Raw genomic sequence first — 6616 nt, forward strand, 5'->3', positions numbered from 1 at the left:
TTTGGACTTAGGATGAGATGCGAATGTTCTGCTGAATCAGACATGGGAATGCATGGGGAGGCCTATGTTGCAGTGGTCTCCTATTCAGCTGCACATGGAAAACCAAAAAAAGATAATACCCCTGGGGATACTGCAGGGAATCATAGTGGATATTGAAGGAGCAAGCACGCTAGTCGACATTTACGTGATAGAGATTGTTGATGATAGCAACCCCTACATCGTGCTCTTAGGAATCGATTAGGCCACTCACATGAATAGGGTGATCAACTTGAAGATGCGTAAGACGATTTTTGAGAAGAAATCTCTGCACGTAGTGATATCTTGGACCCTGCTAAGGGATCGCACTACACTGAGCCTGTGCGTGACTACGAAAGTGACGATGACTTAGATTGCATCTATAAGATAATTGTGTGAGAACAAGACTAAGTAAGTCCCACTGCAGATGGGTGAATTTCATGGGAGTGTGAAATCGCTTGTACTTCAGACTCGGATGAAGAGATATAGCGATGGAAAAATAGGTTATACATGGTAACTAGAATTAACTGTAACATGATGACAAGATTGTTGCGTTGTCTTTCAACGGAAAGGAGGGATATACCTACTTATGATGGATTAGGTGAGGTAGATTTCTTCTTTGATAGATTTGAAAGGGAGGTACCAAAGAAGCAATGTTTCAAAGCCTTGAATTGAATATTGCATGCCACACCCGTGAGGTGGTGGGGTACGCACAAAGGAATCTTGGAATACTAGCACTCATGTATAAAGATGATGTACACATGGTTTGGGAAGCCTATAGGGCAAATGGCAAATGAATGCAAGTGATGGTATGGTTCGCGCGTGCATATGTGCAGGTGGGTACAAGCATACGGTAAATAACCTGCGTGGATACACATAAGGTTTGCGTGGGAGATATGGTCTATAAGCATGTGTTGGGGGCGGGAATGCGCGAACAACTCTTCAAGTTGGAAAGGCAGCATGTGGAAAGAAAAAATGCGTAGAAGGTTATCTGTGTGGAAGCCTTTAATGAAGTATGTGAGGCCCTCAATAAGGTATGTAGTACGTGAACTAATTGCAACCTGTGTGTACTAGCAATCCTATGGGCTTATAGGGCAACGTGCAAGAAACTAATGGGATAGATGCCTTCTAGGCATATTTGTGGAGTGAACATTATCCTTCTAATGGAGTATCACCGGCCTAGTTCACGCATAGTAGCACTTGTAGGTATGAAGGCTCGCGGGGCCTTGGAAAAAGGAATCGCGCAATTGGAAGAAATTGGAGAAGAATGCACGGGACCTAATGAAGAGATTCCATAGAGTGATCTTCGGCTCCAAGAACTCATGAATCAAAAAGTCTAGTTGAGGAAGAAAACCACCATGGTGGAAGAATAAGTCAAGAAGCTAGAGGAAGGAGTAAAAAGGAATTTTCTTGATAAAAAGACTGTGTTGATAAAATGGGATGCGCACGATTACATTGATAAATTAGGAGACTACCATAGAGAGTTGGTCAATTTGATACCTTCGATTGGACCGCATATTACTAAGGGGGTCACAACTGGTGGCGTGATGCAAATGGTAAAGTGCGTGATGCATGTATTGAAGTCAAAAGGTGTACTTTTCCCAGGAAAAGTAGATGGTGATCGGGTGAAGCCATATACTGGTGGTGCAGCCACCTGACTGGCCATGGGAAGAATAGTCTTAATGCTCCACGTAGTTGAAAGGAGTGTGGGACTATAAACTACTCTTCCCGAGAGCTACACAAGGAATACGTTGCACGCAGGAGCAGAGTGTCACAAGGTTCGTGACAACACAGGGGTAGTTGCACTCCTTTGTCATCACAACAACAATTGAAGGAAAGCTAGCACATATGCAAGGGACGTAGGCAAAGATGGAGGGATGCAGTTCAGCAGTTTCTAAACAGTGCATCTAGGACATACAGCAGACAGTATCTCAGTGCGTTATTGACCTCGCAGAGGTCCAAGTAGAGTTTGGTGGTCTCCGCATAAAGATCTTTGCTCCAACCAAGTGACTCGAGGATGAGTCATGTTGCCTATGTTGGGGGCCTGTTGGGCGCAAGATCCCCCATGGCAGGTTTTGGGGCTTAAAGCCCAAGTTTTGACTAACTCTAATGTAAAGACTCCGCGATTTATGGGCGCGAAGTTGTAATTGAGTCAGAGGGTTGTCTGCCCTCAATTTTGTTATGTAATATCGGCTTGAGAGATCTACCCATGCTTCCTGAACCATGAGATTTTATAAGTAGATCAAGGCTCTAAGTTGTAAGAAGTAATCTAATATTAAGGAAGTTGATTGAATAAAAGCATTGAGTCTAAGTGTAGAGTTGAGTCTTTTGGGTCGTAGAGTAGGAAAAGGCTCTGTAGTTGAGTGCACAGAGGCCTAGTAGTCCGTAGTTGAGTGCATGGATCCTTGCAGCTGAGTGCGCCAGGTGAGTTGAATGTGTAACCAATTGAAAAAGTAATAAAAGAGAGGTTTCTTATCACTATGTGCATCTTTTCATGTTTATGCATTTAAGTATATTGGGTATGAAATGCAAGTTTACTGTTTATTTGTTGCGCGAACTTATATGAATGTATTGAATAAGTAAATCAAATATAAGTAGCTGCTTACATGAAGATAACTAACACTGATAAAAGGATAAGTAAGAACTACGGTGGATCTTAGGAAAAGAGCGCAGACCACTACCTAAAGCAGCGCGAAAGCACCTCAATCCCTAGTTAGGGCTACGTGAAGGTGAATATAATAGATCATGAAGGGATCACACTTCAGAAGAGTGAGCAGAGTAACATGCACAAAGGCACTCCTAGTTGGACTAAGTCAACCCATTAGACATCTCAAGGATGTGGAAACTTGGTTCCAACATCCCCCCATACTGCGTCGAGTGAGACCTTAGTCCGCAATTCATAGGCTATTATCAAAAGGGCTAGTAGTATAGGGATTTGTTGGCTAAATAACTCTGAACCTAGGTCAGGACCCATCAAGCCAACATGCGGTATCCCTTTGATTCTTCTTTCTAACCTAACAAGTATGACCAAGATTGGATTCTCTAGGAAAGATTTATGTCTAATCTCGCACGATGAATAACTATAACTTAGTTATACTAAGTTATCTAATTACAACTCTAATAAAATCAATATGGACCCCTAAAATTTAGGGATCACTCTACATGACTCTAGATGGACTTCCAACTCAAATTTCCTAAGCTACCTAAGTCAACTTAACTTAGCGAACCATTCCATGCTTCTATGAGAAAAGAATCAGAATTTAATTCTCAATTTAATTCAAGGATAGATTAGATTAGAATTTCTAGATTCTATTTTAAACATTTCTTGTTGCTATTTTCAACACTCCCTCTCAATAAGAAAGGAATTCAACTATATCCTAATCTTGAAACTTTTGAATCTTCTACATGTAACATTTATCTCTAGTGTTGTTGCTACAACAACTCCCGAAACTAAACCAAAAAAAAAAAAAAACATCCAACCTAAATGAGTGTGATGCATTTGTCATCAATCTTTCTGATTGCTACTTCCTCTACCGACTTAAAACTCTGCACTTTTGTTGACTATGTATTTCTGCACTGTTATCAACCATTCTCTACGCTCTTCAGTATCTAACTTCTCTAGCCTATGTCACTCTCATCTCTAACTACATCAACTACCACTGATTCCTCATACTACTATGTAATTTGGGCTCCTGTAGCAAGGTATGATCCATGAGACAAAATCTCTCAATGGACCTTTCCCCATTTCGGCCCTCTTGGGACTATCACTCCACATGGTCCCACCTCACACTTGGAGGTATTTATGCATGTGCTCCCTCTATTGCGTTGTGTTATATTATTTCCATGACTAGCCCTATATTAGGTGGGTAGACCTACCTATGGTTTTGTGCATGGATTTCGCACATGGTTTTGGGCACGATGGTTTTCGTGTTAAGAAATTTATTGCATAACATAAATAATTACTGAGAGGAATAAATATAAAAATAACCACCAACAACCATAAACACATAAACACAAATGTTTATCCTAAAAACCCCCAAATCTGAGGAAAACCCAACCTAATAAGATCTCATTATCATTGGCCAAAACCTTGGCCAAACCAACCAAGTGAGCCTTCACCGCTCACCTCCAGGTCTTGCATTACAATGAAGTCCTTCCAGCCTTTTATAAGCTCCATTACATATAATACCACTCGCAGAATACTATGGGTGTACAATACCATGTGCCCCAAAACCATCACTATTTAACCTCATCAACTTTAACTCTATCCTGAGTAAAGTTTACCTTACAATTTCCCCCTTAAAATTGACTTGGGGTTCCTTGACTAACTCCAGCCAAACCTGCTAAGTGATACAGTCCCGCTCACTCTAGCTCTTACCCCCCTCAGACTTTTTACCTAGGGTATTGTTAACCCAACATCCCCCCTATCACCTATGTTATGAAACGAGCTCAAGAAAAGATAGAAAAGATAGATCAACACCTTAGAATTAAGCCTCTTCGAGGGGCAACCTCCTTTACATTACATAAATGAAAAATTCTTGGATGATTCAAATGACAAAACCTCCTGTCTATATATAGGAGTCTAAGGAGTAACAATATAATCCAGCCGACCTAACAATAATAATATAAAGCCACAAAGATAACAATAGAGGGATTCTATGGGGCACATAAATAACAATATGGGGGTAATAGGGGCACAAAAATATAAATAAGGGGTATAACTACAATAGTAATGGGGTAATCACTAGTATTATAGGGACCCAACATGCCCCTCTCCTTCAAAAAATTATTGTCCTCAACACTTGAGTAGTTCTGGATACTTCTGCATAAAATTCTCATCCTCCCATGTGGAATCTTCAGCGGATAAGTTCTTCCACTTGATAAGATACTCTGAAATTGATCGATTTCGTAGCTGTCGAGTTCTTGTTTTTGTGACTGATTTCGGTTCCAATATAATTTTTCCTTCCTCTTTAAGTTCTGGTAATATTGTTTGAATTGGGAGCTTGTCACCTATAACCTTCTTTAAACATGAAACATGGAAAACTAGGTGCAATCAAGAAGCTGCAGGAAGCTCCAATTTGTATGCCATAGTACCAATCTTTTGCAACAACTTGTACGGACCATAATACTTTGGTGGTAATTTATTATCCTTCTTAGCTTGCTTTAGGGACATTTTCTTATATGGTTGTAGCCATAGGAATACCCAATCGCCTACATCAAAAATTTCTTTCACTGCGATGTTGATCTGCCTGTTGTTTCATTCTATTTTGTGCCAACACGAGGTTATCCTTTAAGAGTTGGAGGACTTGTTGTTGATGTTCGATGTGATGTTCCACTGCCTAAACCTTAGAATTTTCTCTTAAATATGATGTGATGGATGGTGCTTGATACCCATAAAGTGCCATAAATGGGGTCATTTTTGTTGTTGTATGGAAGGAAGTGTTCTACCACCATTTAGCCAGAGGTAACCATTTGAACCACTGTATATGTTTATCAGATACAATGAAACGAAGATATCCTTCCAAACATTTGTTTACTATCTCAGTTTTCCCATCAGATTGAGGATGATAAGATGAGCTATGAGCTAACTGAGTACCAAGACAAGAAAATAATTCTGTCTAAAAATTTCCAGTGAAAATGGGATCTCTGTCACTTACAATAATATTTGGGTTTCCATGTAGTTTTTGAACTGTTTCCATAAATGCAGTAGAAATTGTACTCGCTTTAAATGGATGTGATAATGCACAAAAGTGTGCATACTTGGTAAGTCTGTCAACTACCACCATGATGAAACTCTTTCCCTCAGACTTGGGTAAACCTGTGATAAAATCCATTGAAACCTCCTCCCAACGTTGGCTTGGAATGGATAAAGGTTGTAATAGACCCGGTGTCTTAATTGTTTCAACTTTATTTTGTTAGCAAACCAAACATTCCACCATTAACCCTGTGGTAAGCTTTTAAAAATCCTGAGTTCCCTCCTAAGGGAGAAGTGTGCAATTCCATAACAATCTTTTGTTTTAGCTGGGAATTCTTACATAGGTATAAGCGATCTTTGTACCATAACGAATCATTTTGCCAGCTAAATGTATCAGAAGTACTGGAATCTTGTTGTAGCTTTTGAATAAGTGCCCACACTTCTTCGTCATTCTTCCATTCCTCCCTTGCTTCATTTATTCAATCTGATTGGATAATAGAAATGGCACACAACAATGCTTCCACATCCTCATCCTTTCTTGAGAGTGCATCTGCCACCACATTTTGCTTCCCTTTTTTGTAAATGATTTCAGAGTCATAACCCAACATCTTTGTGACCCACTTTTGTTGCTCTTCAGAGGATAATCTTTGTTCCAAAAAGTATTTAAGGCTATCATGATCCGTTTTTACCTTGAAGTGCCTTCCCATTAGGTAGGGTCGCCATTTCTTAAGTGCATGGAGTATTGCCAACATTTCCTTCTCATAAATAGCTTTGATTAAAAGCTTTCCCTTGATTAGACGAATTTCAAAAGCAATGGGTCTTTCATCTTGCATTAGAACAGCACCAATTCCATTTCCTGAAGCATCACATTCCACAATAAAGGTTTTTGTGAAGTCCGATGTAGCT

The sequence above is a fragment of the Pinus tabuliformis genome, chromosome 6 (assembly GCF_031772625.1).
Source record: "Pinus tabuliformis cultivar Carrire ecotype Pingquan chromosome 6, CPIR1, whole genome shotgun sequence".
In the NCBI taxonomy this organism is placed as follows: Eukaryota; Viridiplantae; Streptophyta; class Pinopsida; order Pinales; family Pinaceae; genus Pinus; species Pinus tabuliformis.